The sequence below is a fragment of the Tamandua tetradactyla genome, chromosome 3 (genome assembly GCF_023851605.1).
Source record: "Tamandua tetradactyla isolate mTamTet1 chromosome 3, mTamTet1.pri, whole genome shotgun sequence".
NCBI classification, from domain to species: domain Eukaryota; kingdom Metazoa; phylum Chordata; class Mammalia; order Pilosa; family Myrmecophagidae; genus Tamandua; species Tamandua tetradactyla.
Genome location: NC_135329.1, coordinates 172,562,782 through 172,589,431, shown reverse-complemented (window position 1 = coordinate 172,589,431; position 26,650 = coordinate 172,562,782). Strand labels below are relative to the sequence as shown.

Below are 26,650 nucleotides of genomic sequence, written 5' to 3'. Positions count from 1 at the left end.
AACCCATTTTTAAGATCCTATTTCTCAAGACCACACACCTGGTATCAAGCTGTATTAGAGTTCTCTAGAGAAACAGAATCAACAGGAAATATCTGTAAATATGAGATTTATAAAAGTGTCTCACACAACTGTGGGGGTGCATGAGTCAAAATTCTATAGGGCAGTCCACAAGACTGGAAACTCCAGTAAAGGTCCTTGATGAACTGCACAGGAGAGCCTGGTTGACCAAAAAGGAAACTAAAATTCTCTTCTCCCTTAAAAGTGCTCAACTGACTGGATTAAGTCCAGCTGATTGAATTCTCTGTCACAGAAGATACACCCTCAATTGATCAGAGATGTAATCAGCCACAGATGCAATCAACTGACTATTGATTTAATAACCCAGCCTTCTGGTTTATCAGCCAGCCAGGAAACATCCTTGCAGTAACAGGCCAGTGCTTGCTTGACCAGACAACTAGGCACCATCACCTGGCCTAACCATCACAGTAACACAATATGGTAAGTATAATGAACTAAGCTAAGTGTGAGTATAGATGAAAGAGGAAGGCTAGGGATATGTATAACACCAGAAGAAAAGACAGAGAATAAAAACTGGGACTGTATGGGCAGGCCACGATGGCTCAGCAGGCAGAGTTCTTGCCTGTCATGCTGGAGACCCAGGTTAGATTCCTGGTGCCTGCCCATGAAAACAAACAAACAAACAAAACTGGGACTGTATAACTTAGCAAAACATAGAGTGGACAATAGTAATTAAGTGTACAAATGTAAGAAAGTTTTTACATGAGGGAGAACACTTGAATGTCAACTTTGTAAAGTGTTGAAAATGGGATGGTATACAGAAAAAAATGCAATCAATGCAAACTCTGGTCTATAGGGAACAGCATTATAATATGTAGTAATAATTATAACAAAGGCAATATACAAATCTAAATTTCAATAAGAGGGGGATATAAGGGAGAGGCATGGGATTCTTGGGTGTTGTTTCTGCTTTTTATTTTATTATTTATTTTTTCCCTCTTCTTTCTTTGTAGAAGAAATGAAAATATTCTCATATAGATTGTGTTGGTGAATGCATAGCTATGTGATTGTACCAGAGCCATTGATTTCTTACTTAAGATGGATTGCTTGTGTGTAAATAAAATTGTTTTAAAATAAACAGAAAGCTACTAGGGCTGGAGAAAATGTGGAGGGATGTGTACCTATCCACTGTTGGTAGGGAAGTAGAATGGGCAGACCCCATGGAGAGAAGTGTGGTGGTTCCACAGGAGGCTAAGTATAGAGTTGCCACATGATCCTGCAACCCTGTTATTAGGTTTATGCTTGGAAGAACTGAAAGCAGGGACATGAACAGGCATTTGCACACTTGCACACTGGCGTTTATGGTGTCATTATTCACGATTTGCAATGGATGGAGGTGGCCTAAGTGTACATCAACAGATGAATAGAAGGGTAAACCATGGTATACACATGCAATGGAATTTTGAGTGGCTAAAAGAAGGAATGAAATTGTGAACCCTGAGGACAACATAAGTTGAGTGAAATAAGCCCCAAACAGAAGGACAAATATTGTGAGGCCTTACTAATATAAACTCTAATGAGCAAACCCTGAGAATTGAATTTGAGAGAATAAGTTATCAGGCGATAGACCGTGGGCAGAGATTGGGCAGTTAATGATAAATGAGAACAGAATGTTCAATAAGGCTTTTATAAAGGCTCCTAGATTAAAAGCTCTTATGGCAGTCAGATTTATTCCTCAGTTTTAACTGTTATTTCTAAATTCTGAGGTGCTGAGCTCTTTGTATATAAGCTGGTACTTCCTTGGAACTTTGGGTATTGTGAGACACCCGAGACTCAGAGTTGCAGTTCTGCAGCTCTGAAAGTCAGCATTATTCCATACAACAATTTTAAAGAAGCTGAAAAACAGATCAGACTTCAATTAGAGACATGAATGAAATGGACTTGGTTTGGACTAAGGTAAATCCAATACAGTGTAATGGATGATTTTGACTGTAATTTAAATCTTCAATTTTTGTGTAAGATTGAAGGAAAGTATGTTTATTGGGTAAAAAAAAATTATATTTTCTGTACCACACTATCTAATTTAACCTGTATGGTCAGTTTATTCGGATAACATAATTACATGGAAACTTGTATAGGGAGTGGAATCTTGTTGGTTTGCATAGGTTAATATAATAGCCTGATATATAACAGAGTAATCTAGGCAGAAAATAAAAAAGTATCTGCAAAATCCCCTTGAGGGACTTAGGGAAAATGTGGAAAATTAAACTTCCCTACTTCAGGACTTCCTGATATTCATGCATGCATTAGAGAATTCCAATTTAATAGGTCAAGCCCTCAATCTTGGGGTCTGTCCTTATGAAACTTACTCCTGCAAAGGAGAAACTCAGCCTACTTATAATTCACCTAAGAGTCCCCATCTCAGTTCCCTCTTTTGTTGCTCAGATGCAGCCTCTCTCTCTCAGCCAACTCTGCAAACAAGCTCACTCCCTGCCTATGTGGGGCACGACTCCCAGGGGCATACATCTCCTTGGCCACATGGGGCATGACTCCTAGGGATGAGCCTGTCCTTGGCATTATGGGGTTGAGAAAGCCTTCCTGACAAAAAATGGGTAAGGAAATCAAACAATATAAAAATGGAAGAAACATGGCTAGGACTTCCTGGAAGATGGCGGCTTAGTAAGACGCGCGGATCTTAGTTTCTTCTCCAGGACACTTACTAGGGGAGTAGAAACGATACAGAAAGCGCCCAAAGCCACAACAGAGATAAAAAAGACAGCGTACCCCATCCTGGAACGGCTGGCTGGCTGAGAGAAGCAGCTCGGGTGAGATCGCCGAGGCGCGTGGGCCTTACCAGGCGGGGTGGCAAGCGGCCGGAGTTACTCCCTTCCCCCTTCCCGGGCCTGCTGGGAGAATTGGAGAGGTGGTCCCCTGAAACCAAGGCGACTGGTGCCCACACCACGCGCAGCCCCCGGACCAACTGAGAGAATTGGATCGGAAACCCCCAGGCCGCGGAGAACGGTGACCCCGTGACTCCCGGGGAACGTGCACTCTCTCGGGCGGGCTGCTGCCGCTGGCGCCCTCCCGCCACGCGTGTTGCCCAGGGCCGACTAGGAAATTCGGACGGGCTCTTTCCCTGGCTGCGGCGACCAGCAACCCTCCCTGCGTTCGGACCCCGGGCCGGCTCAAGCCGCTTCGGCTAGCGAACCCCCAGGACGGCGAGAGTTTTCCAAAGTTTAAGGTCCCACAGCACCTTTTACTGGTGGGACCCGCAGACAAACGTGTGCCACGAGCGCCACCTACTGGGCAGGATAAGAAAAACAGAACCCAGAGATTTCACAGAAAAATATTACAACCTTGCTGGGTCCAACACCAAGAGAAATCTGAATAAATGCCCAGACGCCAGCAGCAGAAGATAACTGTCCACGCTCAAAAGATTGAGAATATGGCTCAGTCAAAGGAACAAACCAATAGCTCAAATGAGACACAAGAGCTGAGACAACTAATGCTGAATATACGAACAGAAATGGAAAACCTCTTCAAAAATGAAATTGATAAATTGAGGGAGGACATGAAGAGGACATGGGCTGAACATAAAGAAGAAATAGAAAAACTGAAAAAACAAATCGCGGAACTTATGGAAGTGAAGGATAAAGTAGCAAACATAGAAAAAATAATGGATAGCTACAATGATAGATTTAAAGAGACAGAAGATAGAATTAGTGATTTGGAGGATGGAACATCTGAATTCCAAAAAGAAACAGAAACTATAGGGAAAAGAATGGAAAAATTTGAACAGGGTATCAGGGAACTCAAGGACAATATGAACCGCACAAATATACGTGTTGTGGGTGTCCCAGAAGGAGAAGAGAAGGGAAAAGGAGGAGAAAAACTAATGGAAGAAATTATCACTGAAAATTTCCCAACTCTTATGAAAGACCTAAAATTACAGATCCAAGAAGTGCAGCGCACCCCAAAGAGATTAGACCCAAATAGGCGTTCTCCAAGACACTTACTAGTTAGAATGTCAGAGGTCAAAGAGAAAGAGAAGATCTTGAAAGCAGCAAGAGAAAAACAATCCATTACATACAAGGGAAACCCAATAAGACTTTGTGTAGATTTCTCAGCAGAAACCATGGAAGCTAGAAGACAGTGGGATGATATATTTAAAATACTAAAAGAGAAAAACTGCCAACCAAGACTCCTATATCCAGCAAAATTATCCTTCAAAAATGAGGGAGAAATTAAAACATTCTCAGACAAAAAGTCACTGAAAGAATTTGTGACCAAGAGACCAGCTCTGCAAGAAATACTAAAGGGAGCACTAGAGTCAGATACAAAAAGACAGAAGAGAGAGATATGGAAAAGAGTGTAGAAAGAAGGAAAATCAGATATGATATATATAATACAAAAGGCAAAATGTTAGAGGAAAATATTATCCAAACAGTAATAACACTAAATGTCAATGGACTGAATTCCCCAATCAAAAGACATAGATTGGCAGAATGGATTAAAAAACAGGATCCTTCTATATGCTGTCTGCAGGAAACACATCTTAGACCCAAAGATAAACATAGGTTGAAAGTGAAAGGTTGGGAAAAGATATTTCATGCAAATAACAACCAGAAAAGAGCAGGAGTGGCTATACTAATATCCAACAAATTAGACTTCAAATGTAAAACAGTTAAAAGAGACAAAGAAGGACACTATATACTAATAAAAGGAACAATTAAACAAGAAGACATAACAATCATAAATATTTACGCACCGAATCAGAATGCCCCAAAATACGTGAGGAATATACTGCAAACACTGAAAAGGGAAATAGACTCATATACCATAATAGTTGGAGACTTCAACTCACCACTCTCATCAAGGGACAGAACATCTAGACAGAGGATCAATAAAGAAATAGAGAATCTGAATATTACTATAAATGAACTAGACTTAATAGACATTTATAGGACATTACATCCCACAACAGCAGGATACACCTTTTTCTCAAGTGCTCATGGATCATTCTCAAAGATAGACCATATGCTGGGTCACAAAGCAAGTCTTAACAAATTTAAAAAGATTGAAATCTTACACAACACTTTCTCGGACCATAAAGGAATGAAGTTGGAAATCAATAATAGGCAGAGTGCCAGAAAATTCACAAATACGTGGAGGCTCAACAACACACTCCTAAACAACGACTGGATCAAAGAAGAAATTGCAAGAGAAATTAGCAAATACCTCGAGGCGAATGAAAATGAAAACACAACATATCAAAACTTATGGGACGCAGCAAAGGCAGTGCTAAGAGGGAAATTTATTGCTCTAAATGCCTATATCAGAAAAGAAGAAAAGGCAAAAATTCAGGAATTAACTATCCATTTGGAAGAACTGGAGAAAGAACAGCAAGCTAACCCCAAAGCAAGCAAAAGGAAAGAAATAACAAAGATTAGAGCAGAAATAAATGAAATTGAAAACATGAAAACAATAGAGAAAATCAATAAGGCCAGAAGTTGGTTCTATGAGAAAATCAATAAGATTGATGGGCCCTTAGCAAGATTGACAAAAAGAAGAAGAGAGAGGATGCAAATAAATAAGATCAGAAATGGAAGAGGAGACATAACTACTGACCTCACAGAAATAAAGGAGGTAATAACAGGATACTATGAACAACTTTACGCTAATAAATACAACAATTTAGAGGAAATGGACGGGTTCCTGGAAAGACATGAACAACCAACTTTGACTCAAGAAGACATAGATGACCTCAACAAACCAATCACAAGTAAAGAAATTGAATTAGTCATTCAAAAGCTTCCTAAAAAGAAAAGTCCAGGACCAGATGGCTTCACATGTGAATTCTACCAAACGTTCCAGAAAGAATTAGTACCAATTCTCTTCAAACTCTTCCAAAAAATCGAAGTGGAGGGAAAACTACCTAATTCATTCTATGAAGCCAACATCACCCTCATACCAAAACCAGGCAAAGATATTACAAAAAAAGAAAACTACAGACCAATCTCTCTAATGAATACAGATGCAAAAATCCTCAATAAAATTCTAGCAAATCGTATCCAACAACACATTAAAAGAATTATACATCATGACCAAGTAGGATTCATCCCAGGTATGCAAGGATGGTTCAACATAAGAAAATCAATTAATGTAATACACCATATCAACAAATCAAAGCAGAAAAATCACATGATCATCTCAATTGATGCAGAGAAGGCATTCGACAAGATTCAACATCCTTTCCTGTTGAAAACACTTCAAAAGATAGGAATACAAGGGAACTTCCTTAAAATGATAGAGGGAATATATGAAAAACCCACAGCTAATATCATCCTCAATGGGGAAAAATTGAAAACTTTCCCCCTAAGATCAGGAACAAGACAAGGATGTCCACTATCACCACTATTATTCAACATTGTGTTGGAGGTTCTAGCCAGAGCAATTAGACAAGAAAAAGAAATACAAGGCATCAAAATTGGAAAGGAAGAAGTAAAACTATCACTGTTTGCAGACGATATGATACTATACGTCGAAAACCCGGAAAAATCCACAACAAAACTACTAGAGCTAATAAATGAGTACAGCAAAGTAGCAGGTTACAAGATCAACATTCAAAAATCTGTAGCATTTCTATACACTAGTAATGAACAAGCTGAGGGGGAAATCAAGAAACGAATCCCATTTACAATTGCAACTAAAAGAATAAAATACCTAGGAATAAATTTAACTAAAGAGACAAAAAACCTATATAAAGAAAACTACAAAAAACTGCTAAAAGAAATCACAGAAGACCTAAATATATGGAAGGGCATACCGTGTTCATGGATTGGAAGACTAAATATAGTTAAGATGTCAATCCTACCTAAATTGATTTACAGATTCAATGCAATACCAATCAAAATCCCAACAACTTATTTTTCAGAAATAGAAAATCAATAAGCAAATTTATCTGGAAGGGCAGGGTGCCCCGAATTGCTAAAAACATCTTGAGGAAAAAAAACGAAGCTGGAGGTCTCGCGCTGCCTGACTTTAAGGCATATTATGAAGCCACAGTGGTCAAAACAGCATGGTATTGGCATAAAGATAGATATATCGACCAATGGAATCAAATAGAGTGCTCAGATATAGACCCTCTCATCTATGGACATTTGATCTTTGATAAGGCAGTCAAGCCAACTCACCTGGGACAGAGCAGTCTCTTCAATAAATGGTGCCTAGAGAACTGGATATCCATATGCAAAAGAATGAAAGAAGACCCATCTCTCACACCCTATACAAAAGTTAACTCAAAATGGATCAAAGATCTAAACATTAGGTCTAAGACCATAAAACAGTTAGAGGAAAATGTTGGGAGATATCTTATGGATCTTACAACTGGAGGCGGTTTTATGGACCTTAAACCTAAAGCAAGAGCACTGAAGAAGGAAATAAATAAATGGGAACTCCTCAAAATTAAACACTTTTGTGCATCAAAGAACTTCATCAAGAAAGTAGAAAGACAGCCTTCACAATGGGAGACAATATTTGGAAATGATATATCAGATAAAGGTCTAGTATCCAGAATTTATAAAGAGATTGTTCATCTCAACAACAAAAAGACAGCCAACCCAATTACAAAATGGGAAAAAGACTTGAACAGACACCTCTCAGAAGAGGAAATACGGATGGCCAAGAGGCACATGAAGAGATGCTCAATGTCCCTGGCCATTAGAGAAATGCAAATCAAAACCACAATGAGATATCATCTCACACCCACCAGAATGGCCATTATCAACAAAACAGAAAATGACAAGTGCTGGAGAGGATGCGGAGAAAGAGGCACACTTATCCACTGTTGGTGGGAATGTCAAAGGGTGCAACCACTGTGGAAGGCAGTTTGGCGGTCCCTCAAAAAGCTGAATATAGAATTGCCATACGACCCAGCAATACCATTGCTAGGTATCTACTCAAAGGACTTAAGGGCAAAGACACAAACGGACATTTGCACACCAATGTTTATAGCAGCATTATTTACAATTGCAAAGAGATGGAAACAGCCAAAATCTCCATCAACAGAAGAGTGACTAAACAAACTGTGGTATATACATACGATGGAATATTATGCAGCTTTAAGACAAGATAAACTTATGAACCATGTAATAACATGGATGGACCTAGAGAATATTATGCTGAGTGAATCCAGCCAAAAACTAAAGGACAAATACTGTATGGTCCCACTGATGTGAACGGACATTCGAGAATAAACTTGAAATATGTCATTGGTAACAGAGTTCAGCAGGAGTTAGAAACAGGGTAAGACAATGGGTAATTGAAGCTGAAGGGATACAGACTGTGCAACAGGACTAGATACAAAAACTCAAAAATGGACAGCACAATAATACCTAATTGTAAAGTAATCATGTTAAAACACTGAATGAAGCTGCATCTGAGCTATAGGTTTTTGTTTTGTTTTGTTTTGATTTTACTATTATTACTTTTATTTTTTTCTCTATATTAACATTCTATATCTTTTTCGGTTATGTTGCTAGTTCTTCTAAACCAATACAAATGTACTAAGAAATGATGATCATGCATCTATGTGATGATGTTAAGAATTAATGATTGCATGTGTAGAATGGTATGATCTCTAAATGTTGGGTTAATTTCTTTTTTTCCGTTAATTAAAAAAAAAAAAAAGAGAGAAGGGATAATTGGAGATGAAGGGATACAGACTGTACAACGGGACTGGATATAAAAACTCAGAAATGGACAGCACAATACTACCCAATTGTAATGCAATTATGTTAAAACACTGAATGAAGCTGCATGTGAGGTATAGGTTTTTTGTTTTTGTTTTTTTTGTTTTTTTTTTCTTTCTATTATTGTTTTAATTCTTATTCTGTTGTCTTTTTATTTCTTTTTCTAAATTGATGCAAATGTACTAAGAAATGATGAATATGCAACTATGTGATGTTATTAAGAATTACTGATTGTACATGTAGATTGGAATGATTTCTAATTGTTTTGTTAATTCTTTTTTTAATTAATAAAAAAAAAAGTCTCAGTGGCAGAGACATTTCAATTAGAGTTAAGAGATCATTCTGGAGGTTAATTTGCTTTATGTAGACATATCTTTTTTGTTTCTAGTGTATTAGAAAAGCTAAAAGGAAATACCTGAAACTGTTGGGCTATCATCCAGTAGACTGGATTCTTGGTGATGATTGAATAACTATAAATCTCTTGTGTGACTATGTGCTGTGAAAGCCTTGTGACTGACACTCCCTTTATCCAGTGTATGGCAGATAAATAATAAACTAAAGACAGCAATAGGGGAATGGGGTGTCTTGAGTGTTCTTTTTCTTTTTATTTTTTTTCTTGGAGTAATAAAAATGTTCTAAAATTGACTATGGTGATGAATGCACAACTATATGACGATACTATGAGCCATGACTGTTTACTTTGGATGGATTATTTGGTGTGTGAATATAACTCAGTATAATTTCATTTTTTAAAAACCTGAATGGACACAGAAAGTAATAAAATTTTGCAGCAAAGGAATTTTACTTCTTGTGGTCTAAGTCTAATGTATCTACCTATTAGATTTTTTAAGAGCCTGAATGTCAAATAGTGTACTGATACAAAACTACAGTTTGATTTTCTCTCTGTTAAAATGACAATGTTTTCTTGAATTATTGTTCTGCTCTTAGTTAGAACAAAAGATTTCTTTTTTTAATTAGCAGTGTAGAAGGCAGAGGCTGTGGTTTATCAGAATAATTTCTTGTGCATTATATTGCCTTTATCATGTCCTTGATTAAGAAAAATAAATCTCTCACTTTAGAGAAAAAAACTAGTGCTTTGCTTTATTTTGTTTTACCATCATGTTATCTCCTATATCTATTTTTAAAATCTTTTATTGTCACTCCAGTTGACTAGAGAGCCAATGCTCAAATCAGACTCTAAATGATATATACATTTTTTTATGTCAAACTGTCTTTGGGATTTTCCAGAGGGTCTCTGGAGGATAATAAAGTATTTGGTCTTTCCCTTCGTTAAATGAAAGGAGGTGAAAATAGGTTTATTTGACATATTATAAGTTGCACGGGAAGTTCTGTCAAAAGAGATTTTCTAACCTTCTGCTGGTTGGATTTATATTGATGAAGTGCTAATATAATTATTTCAAAATGATATATAAACTTCCTAAAAATATGTCAATATCCTCACTGACCATGAGATATTCTGGTATTACATGGTATTAGACAACAGTGTAGGGCTATTAGTTATAATTTCAGTTACTCTTTAAAAAATGTTATATGCCACAAAGCAACCAAACATCCTCATCAGTTACACTGTTCCATTATGATGCTTCCCTGAATGTGCTTGCAACTAGCTACAGGCCACAGCTCCATCTTCAACAAAGGCAAGTGTAAGTCATGTTCCATCCATCAATAACGTGACCCTGGTAAAACTGAAAAGTGAGATGGAGGTCAAATACCTCAACAGACAGGTCCTTTAAACATCTTCAAATGGATTTTATATAGTCCCTACAACCACCAACTTTAAGCTTACCCAATTACAATGAACTTTCCCATCATTTGTGCATAAAAATCAAAATCAAACATTATGAGTCTTCATTCAAAGCATGGGGTCAGCATAGAGAGACCCATAGCATAATACAGGCTTCAACTGATTGCAGTGACTAGAACATTCCCAGATTGTCTAAATCCATTAGCTGCTACTGTCAAATTACTTGAGGCATTTGACTAATTTAGGCCAAGGACACACTTTGCAGTTAAAAGCACCACAGGCTGTTTACCAGCTTCTAATCTAAAAGCAAAACAAAAGCCAGCATATGTCAGCTAGCAGACTGACTTCTTATGAAATCCTGTTGCTTTCCCTTTCAAATATCTAAATCCACCACTGGAATATTTTAAACCCTGCAACTCTGTTGCCCTGCCTGAAGAAAGTATACTGCATGATTGTGAGGGTAAAGTTTCTCAGTTACCCTCACCACTACCAGATTTACAAACAAACAAATAAACAAACAAACAAAAACCCTTGACTAACCCAGACTTAATCTTATTTGTAAGTGGATATTATATTAAATCAGAAACAGGAAAATATCAAGCAGGTTAGGCAGTAGCCATTATAGTTGAAATAACTGAAGGCTAATCAACTTCTGAGCTCACCTCTGCCAAGCTGAGTTAATTCTTTAAAGAAAACCTGTTAATCCAACTCAAGAAAAACTGCTAATATTCATACTAACAGGAGATGTACACTTACAATCTCATGATTTTGGAAAGTTAAGGAAACAAGGTTAGGTACCCCAATAAAAAAGGGTAAACATGTACCTGACCTACTAGAAGCATTATTACCTGAAGAAAAAAATAGCCATGATGAAAATGGAGGCCTACACTCATAAAATTGAGCCAAAATATAAAGGAAAACTTTGGCTGATCATTAGCAAAATTAACAACTCAACAAATTGAACAGACAACTAAAGTTTGTAGCTTGAATAAGGTCTTTCGTGAGATGTCTCCAAATTAGTAAGCTAACAGTCAGCTAATGCTTTTAAATTTTAAAAATATATGTGGCTTCAGTAGTTTTAAACTTAATTCTGGGAATGGATCCTGGGAAGGCCCAACTGGCCACCTGTTGCCCCACAGGCCCTAAAAGAACCTATAATAAAAATGATCCATAAAATTATCTTTCAGGGATACAAAAACAATGAAAGAGGTTATGGCACCATATTGGTGAGGAGATTGTTCTAAGGTGGCTGGAATGCTTTATAACCAATGTCTGGTCTGCCAAACTCATGGTCAAAAAGACTGTTGTGCCTGTTTGAATCTGTTGTGTACCCCAGAAAGGCCAAGTTCTTTGATCCTCATTCAATATTGCTAGGTGGGAACTTTTTGATTGTTTCTATGGAGATGTGACCCACCCACTTGTGGGTGGTAACTTTTGATTTTTGGGTGCTCTGTGGTTTGCAAATACCAAATATGTTGGAACCGCTTTTTAAATGCATAAGGGGAAGATTCTGGAAGAGTTTGTAAGGAGCTTGATAGAGAAGGCCTAGAATGCTTTGAATAGACTGTTGGTAGAAATGTGGACTCTAAAGATACTTCTGATAAGGCCTTAGATAAAAATAATGAATGTATTGTTCCAAATTGTAAGGAAAGCATTCTTTGTAGATGGAGAGAAAAATCTGAGAGTGATGAACTTGGAAATTTAGCAGAAGAAATTTCCAAACTAAATGTGGAAAATGCAGTCTGGCTGCTCCTTGAAGCTTATAGTAAAATGTGAAAAGAAAGAGATAAGTTGAGAACTGAACTCTTGGGTACAAAGAAACCAGAAATTGATGTTCTGGAAAATTCTAGGCTTCCAGAAAAGGAAACCCCAGAGAATAGTGCCCCAGATGAGGATTTAACATAATGTGGAACCAGTCAGCCATTTCAGAAAAAGCCAGGATTGGAGATACAGTCATCCAGGAAGGATTTGTGGATACTTCTTTTGTCTGATGGTCATGATCCTTGCTTACTACATAGAAAGCAAACAAAAGTGTTGTGGGATCTGTATAAAAGGAATCGCTGCCAGTCTAGACTAAAAGGCTCAAAAAGGGATGAAGAGAAGGTAAAATGTCTTCAGAGGCAGAACCATGGAGGCTAAGGTCTGAGGTCAAGAGAACTCGGGCCAGGAAAGCGGACCCACTCCAGTACTTGCAGAGGGTGATTTTGCCCTGAAGGCAGAATGTGGACCTTCCATCTCCTTGCAGTGGAAGAGTTGTGCTGCCTCAGGCCTTGGAGACAGTGGAGCACATTCCTTGGGGGAGACCCTGGATGCCATCACATGGAGGGATTGAGCATGTGCCCCAGAGATGGCAGAGAGCCAGGGTGTGGCCCCAGTGCTTGGAGAGGATGGAGCCAAGAAAAAGGTGGCCCCCAATGTCCCCCAAGGTTGCATTCAAAGAGAGGTGGACTGCTGTAGGCCCTTTGAAAGGGTGGGACTGCTGCTTTCTAAAGTTCCAAAGATAAATGATTCTCAGACTTTGAAATCAATGGCATTTGCCCTGAAGCTTTTCCAAACAGCCTGGGTCATGTGAAATGGAGATGAGAATATGTATCCTATGACTGTCCCTCCTTTGTATGTTGGCAGCAAATAACTTTTTACAGGTCCAGAGCCAGACGAGAATTTTGCCTTCAGAAAGAACATGCCTGTAGCTGACTGATGAGATTTGTACTGTTTCTGACTTTGTATTGTATTTATACTGCTATTGAAATGGTTTAAGGCTTTCTGATTTTGTTATAGAATGAATGTATTCTGCATTTGGAAAGAACATGTCTTTGTGGGGTCCAAAGCATGGAATGTGCCAGTTTGAATCTGTTGTGTACCCCCAGAAAAGCCAAGTTCTTTATTCCTCATTCAATATTGCTAGGTAGGAGCTCTTTGATGGTTTCCATGAAGATGTGCCTCCACCCACTCAAGGTGGAGCCCTTTAAGAGGAAACCACTTTGGAAAAAGCTTTGGAACCATGAGAGCCACCAGAACCGACAGAGCCAACAGAATGGGCACAGCCCTGGGGAAGCTGTAGGAGAGAAAGCTAGCAGATCTTCCCATGTGCCTTTCCAGCTGAGAGAAAAACCCTGAACGCCATCAACCTTCCTAAGCCATCTTTCCCTGGAAACCTTACACTGGACATTTCTATAGCCTTGCTTTAATATTACTGGACATTTTCACAGCCTTAGAACTGTAAAACATGCAACTTAATAAATTCCCCCTTTTAAAAGCTGTTCTGTTTCTGGTATATCACATTCTGGCAGCTTGTGAACTAAAACAACTATTAAAGTCTGTTAAAACTATTAAGGCAGCATATTTTCACCACCTACTGGCCCATTTGAACATTTACAGATGGATATCAATCAAATGCCCAAGTCTACCAATATGAACTTGTTATAGTAAGCCTGTTCTCAGGATAGATTGAAGCTTTACTGTGCAGGAAGTTACATGAAATCATAGTGGCAAAGAAACTGAAAAAAAAGTGTCCCCATTGTAGGGTGCCACTCATGAAATATTGAGTGACTGAGGGACCCATATTACAGGTCAGATAATTGAGCAACTTAATAATTTCCTCCAGATACTCATTGCCTTACCATCCCAATCATCTGGAAAGGCAGAATGAGCAAATGGCATATTAAAACTAAAATTCGCAAAGTTGACAGAATCCACAAAATTGCCTTTAGCATTAATGACTATACAATCAACTCCTGTTGGGAAACATAGCTTATTCCCTATGAAACAGTGACTGGTAGACTAATGTCCTTGATGATAGAGCCTTGTATCTCACCTGCTCTGATAAACTATAACATGACTAAGTATTATAAAACCCAAATACATTATGCAAAAAAATAGTTCCATCAGGTGAAAAAAAACATTCTGGGATATCTAAGTTGTTGAGACTTGTCATGTATCTAAAAGCCAGGAGAATGGATCTTCTGGAAATGAAACCAAGGAAAGACCGTTCTTGAGCCCTGCTGAAAAAGACCCTACCAAATACTCCTCATCATTCACACTGCAACAAAAGACAAAAAATAGGAAAAATCAGGAAGTAGACAGCTTTCCCAGATCGCAGATCAAGCAATCTTCCTATCACCATGAATACATTTCCTCCTACAATATTCTTCTTGTTCCCTTTTCTGCTTTTCCCACCTATGCTTGGAAAGATAATGCAATTATTAAGATTTCACAAGCAATAGCTACAGCAAAATGCCTAACTGCATGTTAGCTCTGTCATAAAAATCCAAGTTCATTCATGACCTTCAGAGACCCTTTCTTATATCTACCTGAATACTAATTTCTCTTTCACTCCAAATGCTTCTATTTCTTTTCATTGAACTGCACCAATACTTGCATATTGAGTATGAATACTAGATTCATTTTATCTTGTTTTGATCTCTTTTGTACTCCCAACCTTACTTTAAATATAAACGGTCTAAAAAAATTATCTTTGCAAAACTAAGAGACCTTTCCATATTAGCCCACAGGCTACTACAAACTACTAATTTTCTTAACAAATATTCAGTTACAGGCACCAAATGCCAATTATGCAAAAAAAACAAACAAACTAAAAATTAAGAAGCTAGTATACTTTCATCTGCTTTTGTTTGCACTTCCAGTGTCACGGACCCATGGTTATTAAGACATGGGATAGCATTCTCATCAATGAATCTAGAAACACCACCAACCTGGTCAGAATTACATGTGATCACCCAGGCTGTTTTTATTTACAGAAGCTCTGAGAAAACAACTACTCTGTTTGCCTAGGCACTTAATTGTCTTAATAGTTGGCAAATGACCAGACAATGTACAGTTAATCTCCTCCCTGTTCCTTTTAGAGGATTTCTCCTCTAAATTTACATAATTGAGTGTGGTGAAATTTGCCTGGGGGCATCCATAATTCAGGACTTGCTTCCTTTGATGGGGCTCTTCTCACATGGCTAAAAATTAATGCAAATAAAGTTATAATCAAAAATGTATCTGCAATCTTAAATGCACTTTGATTGTGCTGGTTTGAAACTATTACGTATTCCATGGAGATTGACTCACTCAATTGTGGGTGTGACCTTTTGGTTAGTTTGCTTCCATGGAGATGTGACACACCCAATTCTGGGTGTGGCCTTTTGATTAGATGGAGATGACTCCAATCATTCAAGGTGGGTCTTGATCAGTTTACTAGAGCCCTTTAAAAGGAGAATCATTCTGGAGAAACCTCAGATGCACTTGGAGAATGGTTGCTTCAGGGATGCTTACATTTGGAGATTCTTGGAGTGTCGACAGAGAGAGCTGCCTAGACAGTGATGTTCAGAGCCCAGCAGACATCACCATGTGTCTTTCCATGAGACATTAAGCAACTCAGAACCCAGAGTTGGGTCCTGGAGGAGCTAGGCGAAGGCCCAAGATGCTTACAAAAGAAGTCACTGGAATCAGAAGCTGGAAGCAATGGAACTGAGAACAAGGACCAGTAGATGCCAGCCATGTGTGTTCCTGTGTGACAGACATCGGCCTTCCTTTAGTCAAGGCACCTACCTCTGGATGCCTTAGTTTGGACATTTTTATGGCATTAGAAATAAACTTGTAACTTAATAAATTCCCTTTTTAAGAGCCATCCCATTTCTGGTATATTGCATTCTGGCAGCTTTAGCAAACCAGAACACTGACAAAGCCATTAAAAGCAATAGCTGCCCCATAAAATCTCTCAACTCCCTTGTATCTGTGGTGTTGGACAACAAGATAGTCTTGGATTACTTATCAGCTGAACAGGGCAAAGTCTGTGCCATGGTTAAACAATTCTGGTACTATAAAAACTCAGTTTCACAAAATACCGAACGAGCCATGGGCAACGAAAGGTCCTCATATCCAATTTCTTCTTTGTTTTTTTTTTTTTTTTTAACAACAAGCCATATTATTTATTGAGAACTTTCTAATAATAACCTTTCATCCTTCAAGTTATATTAAGAGACTGTCCATTTAGACATGCATCTGAAAATATAGCGAAATATAAGTTTATTTATTTCCAGTTGAGGATATTATATATTTTTCAACTTTATGAATCAAAAGAAAGAGATAGCTGGGAAATAAATCTGCCTAATACAGTTACAATGAGAATTTCTAATAACACATATAAAGAACGTAACAAGGCCTAACATGTAGCACATGCTCAATAAATAAATCAATACATAAGATTTTGTATGCCAGCTGTTGGCTAAATTCACAGGTAGCACAGTGTTTGTTTTTGCTATCTGGCTTTAGCATCCTATCATGTTAAAGAGATGTCCCCTTCAAAGGTTGCAGCAGGCACTGAATTGTGATGACTCCAACTTCCTACCTGATTAAAGAAACCAGTGAACCCTGTGCGAATGATTAAAATGAGAAGAGAGAGGACAACATTCTGGACTGGGCTTAACACACTTGGTTATCATTAATAGGAATTTTAAAGCACATAATGTGGGTGTCATTTGTGCAGGGAAACAAGGGAGAACACACCTGGGATTTTATGTATTTTTTTTTTACCTCCAATTCCTTCTTTGATCAGTTCAGCAACAACTGGTTTGGAAGTTAGGGACCTTGGTTACAGCATCTCCTCCAGTCTCCTGCTTAGTCTTCCTTGTAGGCATCATAAGTTTTCCTGGTATACTGTATTTTCTCAAGAGTCTTAAGTGCTTTTTCACAGCCACTAACCCAGCAGATGGTCATGATACAACTTGAGCAACAGAAACAAAGAAAAGACAAAAGATAGACACTATCAATAAATCTTTTGTCTTTGTATGCAATGAAGCCAAATATAAATAAAATGGTGGTGCAGAGAATGTTGGTAATCCCAAGTTTGGTTCAATCACTCAGAACTGAAAGGATGACCCACAGGAGGTAAATTGTTAAAATTAAGAAGGGCATTAGGTTGAGATGACTGACTTTGGCCAGTCCCTGATGGACAAACCCGAGTAGAAGGACTGAACCTTGAGAGGCTGTGCTGTCTGCTCTAAACACCTGCTGTACTAAAATCTTAACACTAGCCAATTAAAAATAGATACCTTAAAGGGGGGCTTTCCACCAGAAAATAGCCCAAATAAGATAGTGTAGCTTAGTATCCAATCAGAAAGACAATTTCTTTACTTGCTTCTACATTTGCCCTTTATAAGCTTCCTCTTTCTACTCTCTCAATGGCATTCCTTACCACTTTCAGTTCCATGCTGCCTGATTCACCAATCATTTATTGCCTGAGTAAACTTTGATAAAATTTTTAATTGCCTCAGTTTATCTTTTACAATACTTACCATGGCTCCATCAGTGTGACAATTTTGGTGACAAATACTACAATCTATATATTTTATTTCCTTAATTTAGATGACTGAAGTGTCATAGAAATCAGTGCAACCCCTATAAGGCTTTTTAAATCATTTCATCTGCAAATCCTTAAATATCAGATATTAATTCCTGCTTTGTGATTGAAGGCATTAGAATGTCATAACTAATTATAGTGCTGTTCACTAAAATGATAGATTGGGCAGCAGAACTTGTGAGGATGAATCTAGAATCAAAACAATCCATCACTTTTGATAGAATCAGAACAAGACTTTCCATTCCGCTTATATGACGTAGGTTACAGAATTAAGCATAAATGTAATGGATCTCCCTAGATTCTAAAAGTAGGGATTTTGTGTTTTTTCTAAGTGTCTTGTGGGCAGTTCTCTCTAACCACTCAGTACAAGAAGTCCCACAGTTTAAGTCTCAGAGGCAGAGAGAAGATGAAGTTATGCCAGACAAGGCTGTGCCCAATTTGCACTGTTGACTCTGTTTATTATTATAAAGGAGCCATCACCTGTTTGACCACAAGCAGACTGGCCTCAGTTGGACATCAAAGCTCACTGCAACAATGCTCTCTGCTAAATTCAACACCAGTGATCTCTCTGCTGGTTTCAAACGGAAATTATATGACTGTTGCCTGGATACCCAAGACTTCACCTTGTATTGCAGTAGTTCATACTTCCATCTCCATCTGTCAGGTCTTTGAGTCTTTATAATATCAAACACTCAACTTGGAATTTATGATTATGGGAAAGCTGAATTCCCTCCAAACAGAAATAGGGGATAGAGCAGTATTTTTGTCACCATTAAATCACTGTTTTAAAAATAGTTGTCTTTGTGGTCTTGGACAATATAAATTCAGTATTTTATCCTTAAACAAGGGTCATTTCTTCTTGTGTTTGTGTGTGTTTAGATGAACTTTTTGATAATAGTACATTTCTAACAAGAGGACCCCTTTAAAATAACCAAATCCATAGACGTAGAAGCTGTAAAGAAACTAACAACTGCAAAAATATTCTATCTGGCAAGATAAAGGTACATAATAACTGAGACTTATTTCTTTGTTCTTGATTATGACTGAATGAGCACCTTCTATAAAAATATAAAACAAATATTAATTCATTCTCTCTGGGGAAAATTCTGCCGCCCCATGAACCCTTATACTGGCAATATGAATAAGCAGCTAGTAGTTCAGGGTGCTGATGTAAACTGAGTGGAGTCTGAAGACATTCTTGCTTTTTGTTGAGCAGTTGGACAGAGAAAAATGTTTCTTTTTCCTATTGGGATATAGTGTACGCTTTGCACATAAATAGTTCTGAGTTTGTGTGAAGTAGTTGTATTCTTATTTGAGCAAAGTCTCTTAAACAAGGTAAGGAGTCCAAGAAACCTGGGTAAAAATATACAAGCTTCTTCAAGTCAAATTGGAAAAAGGATGCAAAAAAAAAACCAGGAGAGAACCTAATGAAATTCAAGAAAGAACACACTGTTAATAATCTCCATGTGATTTCATATGAGTCAACCCAGACTTTGAAAAATAGACTGATTTTGGAGCATCAGGTTCTGAGGTGATAAACTCATTGATGCCAAAGTATGAAACCACACCCTGCAAGTAGGGTTGGGACTTTCCTTGAAGAATGAGGATATTCCCATTACCAATCACCTGAGAAAACGCAATTCTAGGAAATAGGGAGAAAACCCTTAAACTTAGGTGAAGATTAAAACTTCTTGCACATTTCTTGCCTTGAGCTATTTGTAATGGGTCTACAAAGAAGAAACAAATTCTGTTGCTTCTATAGTAATGAGGACCAAGTCATTTCTGGCTATGGGGAAATAGGCTAAGGTAGACTGGGCATCAGTGCTCTCCATGTTAGAATTAAGCTTAGAAGTCCTGGTAAGACTTTCCAATAGAAGGAGTCTGAATTTGTGGATTCTGAAAATTATCACATTCAGAAGCATTTGCCTATTTTTCTGTTTTTATTCTTCCCTTTTATTCTCTTCAAACCTTGAGTAAATCTGGTTTAAAAATTGTAACTTTATAGGCAACTTCCATAAAGGACATCTGAAAATCTGCTCTAGAGGGGCTCAATACAAGATTTCAGCAGGAAGAATTAAGAATTAGTGAATGTAAAGACAGCTTAACTAAGTTTATCCAGTCTGAGGAACAGAAAAATAAAGGATTAAAAAATGAAAAGACCCTCAGAGACCTGCGGGATACCATCAAACATATAAACATGTATATTAGGAGTTCTAGAAGAAGACAAAAGAGAGAAGGGGGCAGAAATAATATTTAAAGAAATAAATGGCCAAAAGCTTCACAAAATTGACTTAAATATTTTTTTTTCATATCCAAGAAACTCAACCAACTCCAAGGAACATTATGTAAGTGTTCTTATAGATGAGGAAGTTGGGATTCCGTTTACATTGCTACACAAAAAGTCATTTGGACCTGGAAACCCACGTGCTTTTCTTCACTCAGAGAGGTGTACTCCTAGATACATGATAGTCAAACTGTCAAAACACAAAGACAGAGAATCTTGAAAGCAGCAAGAGAAAAGCAACTCATGTACAAGTGATCCTTAATCAGATTAACAGTTGATTTCTCATCAGAAACCATCAAGACAAGAAGGCATTTGGGTGGCATACTCAAGTACTGAAAGAAAAAGTCAATCAAGAATTCTATATCCAGAAATACTACCTTTCAAAAATAAATGAGAAATTAAAAGATAAACTAAAACTAAGAGAATTCATCACTAGCAGATGCTCCCTACAAGCAATTCTAATGGAAGTTCTTCAGGATGAAATGGAAGGAAACTAGACAATAACTCAAACCCACATGAAGAAATAAAGAGCATTGTGAAATGTAATTACTTAATAATTATAAAAGACAATATAAGTATATATTTGTAACTCTTTGGATTCAAGAGACAGCCACATAAAGCAATGATTATAAAATTGTGTTGGTGGGCTTATAATATATAAATATAGAATTTGTATGACAATTATACAAAGTAAGAGGGAGGGAACAGATCTACAGTGGAGCAAATTTTATTCACTATTGGTATTATTTTAATATTAATCCAAACTAGATCATTTTAAATTAAGATGTTAATTTTAACAGATTGTGCAACAGGACTGAATGTAAAAACTCAGAAATGGACAGCACAATACTACCTAACTGTAATACAATTATGTTAAAACACTGAATGAAGTCGAGTGTGAGAATGATAGAGGGAGGAGGGCTGGGGGCACAAATGAAACCAGAAAGAAAGATAGACAATAAAGATTGAGATGGTATAATCTAGGAATGCCTAGGGTATATAATGATAGTGACTAAACGTACAAATTTAAAAAATTTTTTTGCATGAGGAAGAACAAAGGAATGTCATTACTGCAGGTGCAAAAAATGTTTATTTGGTACAAAATTTATATTTTGACTAGTGCATTTCCTAATATAACTTATGTAGATAGCTTAATTGAACACCATAAGTACATGGAACCTTGAGTAGGACATGAGATTCTGTTGGTCTGTCCAGAGTGATGCCCTGATAAATCCCAGAGTGATTTGATCAGTGAATAAAAAAGTATTTGCAAAGTCCCCTTTGGAGAATGGTGAGAATGGGGGAAAATTCAACTTCCCCAAGTTGAATTCTTGATATTCTCACAAGCAGTGTGGACAACCAAAGCTATAGACTGAGGCCCCAGTCTTGGGGGTTGTTCATATGAAACTTAACCCCACAAAGGATAGGTCAAGCCTACTTAAAATTAGGCCTAAGAGTCACCCCCAAGAGAACCTCTTTTGTTGCTCAGATGTGGCCTCTCTCTCCAGCCAACACAACAAGCAAACTCACCACTCTCCCCCTGCTTATGTGGGACATGACTCCCAGGGGTGTGGACCTTCCTGGCAATGTGGGACAAAAATCCTGGAATGAGCTAAGACTCAGCATCAAGGGGTTCAAAACCCAAATCTGGTATTGAACCCTGAGACTCAGCATCAAGGGATTGAGAAAACCTTCTCGACCAAAAGGGGGAAGAGTGAAATGAGACAAAGTGTCAATGGCTGAGAGATTCCAGACAGAGTCGAGAGGTTATTCTGGAGGTTATTCTTACACATTAAGTAGATATCACCTTGTTATCAAGATGTAATAGAAAGGCTGGAAGGAACTCCCTGAAATTGTAGAGCTGTGTTCCAGTAGCCATGTTTTTTGAAGATGATTGTATAATGATATAGCTTTCACAATGTGACTGTGTGATTGTGAAAACCTTGTGTCTGATGCTCCTTTTATCTACCTTATCAACAGACAAGTAAGACATATGGAATAAAAATAAATAATAGGGGGAACAAATGTTAAAATAAATTTAGTTTGAAATGCTAGTGATCAATGAAAGGGAGTGGTAAGGGATATGGTATGTATAATTTTTTTTCTGTTTTCGTTTTCTTCCTTTTTCTGAATAGATGCAAATATTCCAAGAAATGATTATGATTATGACTATGCAACTGTGATGATATTGTGAATTACTGATTATATATGTAGAACAGAATGATCAAAATAGGAATGCTTGCATTTATTTGATGCTTTTTTGTATTTAAAAAATAATAAAATAATTTTTTTAAAAAGATGTTAATTTTAATACCCAGGGAAGCCACTAAGAAAATAACTAAAAATATATATACTACAAAAGATAGCAAGGGAATTAAAATAGTATGCTAGAAAAATATCTACTTAACACAAAGTAAGTCAATAATGGAGGAACAGAGAGGAAAAAAGACACAAGACATCAGAAAGCAAATAGTAAGTTATAAGACATAAATCCTGGGCAGGCCACAGTGGCTCAGCAGGCAAGAATGCCTGCCTGCCATGCCAGAGGACTCGGGTTCGATTCCCGGTGCCTGCCCATGTTAAAAAAAAAAAAAAAAAGACATAAATTCTGCCTTATCAATAGTTACCCTAAATGTAAATGTACTGAACACTTAATAAAAAGGCAGAGTTTGGCAGAAGGGTTTAAAAAACAAACATGACCCAATTATATGCTGTTTAAGGAGACAGACTTCAGATTCAAATGCACAAATAGGTTAAAGTAAAAGAATGGGAAAAGAGCTGGAATGGTTTTATCAAGTAAAATAGACCCTAAGACAAAAAAAAAACTGTTATTAGAAACAAAGAAGGACATTTTATAATGCTAAAAGGGTCAATCTGTCAGGAAAACATAACAATTATAATACATAGGTACCTAACAATGGTGCTCCAAAATTAGTGTCATAATTGAAAGGAGAAACAGAAAATTTAACTATAAAAGTTAGAATCTGCTTTCAACTAGGTTTAGAGAAATGAAAGAATGGATTTATTTCATTCTTAGGATGAAATGGTAGTATATGAGATGAGGAGGAACAATCTATGCCCAGTGGTGGAGATGGAGGCAGAGGTAGTGGCATAAACCAGAGTGGGAGCACATGTGAGATACTTTTTCCCTTGGGCATACACCAAGAGATGGTGAAGAAGGAGGAAACTTTATAGAGGGGATCTGAAGACCCACCAATCCTTTGGAGGCTCTAAACCTGTGTAATTTAAGGGCTTGATGATAATGTAATTTCACTGGAAGTCACTTACTAGTGAGATCTCAAGTTATCCATCACACTTGGCTTGCAAAATTATTTCTAAAATAAAACATTTGCTAGACTTCTGAACAACTGAGTTCATCTTTTTAATGAATGCATTTAAGGTAAACTGTTAGGACAAGGTATCTAAGCTTAGTCTGACAAGAGCTTTACTTTTCTATAATCCAAAACACTTTTTTTTTAACTGCTAAAACCCCACTATTTGGCGGGGGGCGGGGAATGCATGGTCCAGAAGTTGAACGCAGGTCACCCACATGGAAGGTGAATGTTCTACCACTGAAAAAAACCCCACAATTTTTTGAAAACAGGTACCTTTCAATAGCTCTGATTAAAACCAGCTTTGAGATACCATTACTCAGGAAAGTAACATATACAAAAGTCTCAAGAAAGGGAGAAGAAAACTATTTGAAACAACATGAACATGATTGAATTACTAGAATGGTCACCCAGCAAAACAATACAAAACACAACAAAGAGCCATACATGAGAAAATTGTGTATCCTCAAGCCTGGGGGTAGGGGACTCTCAGTTCCCATATTCCTGGACCACATCTCATGATACTTTGGGAAGGAGAGGTTAGCTGGAACATGAAACCTCACTGCCGACTGCTGTATAACTAGACCATGCTAAATACACGGAATGAGGGCAACAGACAAGTTACACCTACTCACACAATAAGCACCATAAAAAAGAGGTGTTCTCTCCAGGGGTAAGGACCACTGGACCATGGGTAGTTTAGATAAACCTTACTCTGCAACTAGTCACGTAAAAACTCTTGACTAATTAAGGTCTGAAAGTCCCTGATGCAAATTCCCACTAACTACAAAGGTAGAGGAGCAAAACATGGAAGCTGCTTCCAAATTAATTTGGGGGCTTTGGAAAACAGGGCTAGAAAGAAAACACTGTCCCACAGGTCAACTTTAAAAGAACTACTGAGCATGGCTGGTGAAAGATTCCATAGCATCATTTAGTATCCAACACAGAAAAAAAAAGAGGGGCGGGGTGTGGGAGGGGGCAGGTGTCCTCCTGTGGTCACTGGTGCTGTACTTCTACTCTGTCCTGACCTGATTTGTTCAGCTCCTCCCATCTGCCCTCTCATGGCCCAGAGCTCTCACTGCTCCTTGCCTAAACCTCCCAGCACCAAGCATGCTCAGAACTTCCAGATGCAGAGGTTCTCTGAAAAGGGAGAATAGGCAGCACCCCCCCCCCAAGAGCATTAGGTTCTTCTATACCACCTTGAGTGGAGGTAGGGCAGAGCAAAGAGGATGATGAGTTACAGGAGGCAAAAGGCAGCTCTGAGGGTAAAAGGAGAATTCAGCAGGGAGAACAAGAGGAATCATAGCAGGCAATGTCTAGGGCCCCCTGGGTTGGGACATGTGAGGCTAGAAGCAGTAGCAAAGTTTTAAGTGATGGGGGAACAACGTAATTTCCCTTTCCCCCTTCCTGAATTCCCCAGGAGGAATCCCAGGAACCCTGTTCCCTGCGATTGAACTTCACACTCAAACAAACAATAAATCTGAAGGGACAAGGTCTCATTAGGGTCCAAGAAGTTCCTTTTGAAAGTCCATCATGTTGGGTTTGGCTTCTTAGAATAGCAGCCCTATTTATGGCTCTGTATGCTGCTGCAGATCTGGGCAAGACAGCTAGAGAGCTTTTTAATATTTCCCAAGTCCTCTGGATCCAGTTGTATGACATCAAATCTCTGCAAGTCATTGGCCGATAATCACACACTCTCTCAGCTTCCCATCTGCACAGTAAGAAAAATCTCTTTGCTGTCAGTGAGGGGGCTGACATTCATTGAGATATTGTAAATCCACTCTCTGGCTGCTGGAGTGCATAGGCCTGGGGTCTTGAAGACCCTTGAATCAAACCTGGGTGTCAGACCTGGAGTTGGTTTCACCATGGACAGCTCCAGTTGGCCCACAGCTGGGGTAACAGCGTTCCAGCAGCTTCACCCTTTTAGTTTTTACCTTTTCCATGTATGGACTGAGTTTTCTTCTCAGATGGAGGACACCTTTATGACTCTTGCAATTTGAAGATTCTTATTTTTATTTCCTTCGACTATTATTTCATCCACTTGTATTGCTCTTTGTGTTTTGGCAGATTTCAGGGGTGTCTGAATAGCTTCTGCAGTTAGTTTATTTCTATGATATCTAGGTCAGCCATTGCTGCCTCTTCCAAAGCCTGCTTGTTTCGTCCAAGGGCGAAGTAGACCAGCCAATCCATCTGTGCTGGTTTGAAAGGAAGTATGCCCCCTAAGAAAAGCCATGTTTTAATATGGATCCCATTTCTTAAAGGTAGAATAGTCTCTATTCAATGCTGTGTATTTGGGACTGTGATGGGATCATCTCCCTGGTTGATGAGATTTAGTTAAGAACGGTTGTTAAACTGGATTAGGGGACGACATGTCTTCACCCATTTGAGTGGGTCTTGATTAGTTTCTGAAGTCCTATAAAAGAGGAAACATTTTGGAGAATGAGAGATTCAGAGACAGCAGAGAATGCTGCAGCACCACGAAGCAGAGAGTCCACCAGCCAGCGACCTTTGGAGATGAAGAAGGAAAACGCCTCCCGGGGAGCTTCATGAAACAGGAAGCCAGGAGACAAAGCTAGCAGATGAGACCGTATTCGCCATGTGCCCTTCCAGCCAAGAGAGAAGCCCTGACTGTGTTCACCATGTGCCATCTCACTTCAGAGAGAGAGCCTGAACTTCATTGGCCTTCTTGAACCAAGGTATCTTTCCCTGGATGCCTTTGATTGGACATTTCTATAGACTTGTTTTAATTGGGACATTTTCTCGGCCTTAGAACTGTAAACTTGCAACTTATTAAATTCCCCTTGTTAAAAGCCATTCCGTTTCTGGTATATTGCATTCCAGCAGCTAGCAAACTAGAACACCATCTTACACAGGGCCTTGGGGAGCCGCAAGATCTCAGTGCTGTGCAGGGTACCCGCCTCCTTGAGGAGGATCCGCCTGTCTGACTTAATTTGCTTAGATCGCATTTGCGCTTCGTGGTCCAAGTCCGTGAAAAAGGAAGCGAGCTTCCTGCTCCGTGAAGAGTTAGTCTTGGTGGTCCGTCCGCCGCCCTTCCTAGCCAGAGCCATGGCGTTTGGGTGGAGGCTGCGGGTCCCAAAATAGGGCAGAGGGAAACCTGGCTGCTCCAGCCAAGAGGGA

At 38.4% G+C, this 26,650-nt stretch overlaps 1 long non-coding RNA gene and 1 pseudogene across 1 annotated transcript in view; both read right to left on the bottom strand.

The window, feature by feature from the left end:
- The window catches only part of LOC143676487 (uncharacterized), a 102,555-nt gene that overhangs the window by 60,182 nt on the left and 15,723 nt on the right, over positions 1 to 26,650 (bottom strand). The gene's annotated exons all lie outside the window — the stretch shown is intronic.
- On the bottom strand, positions 25,067 to 26,580 carry LOC143676486 (borealin-like; annotated as a pseudogene).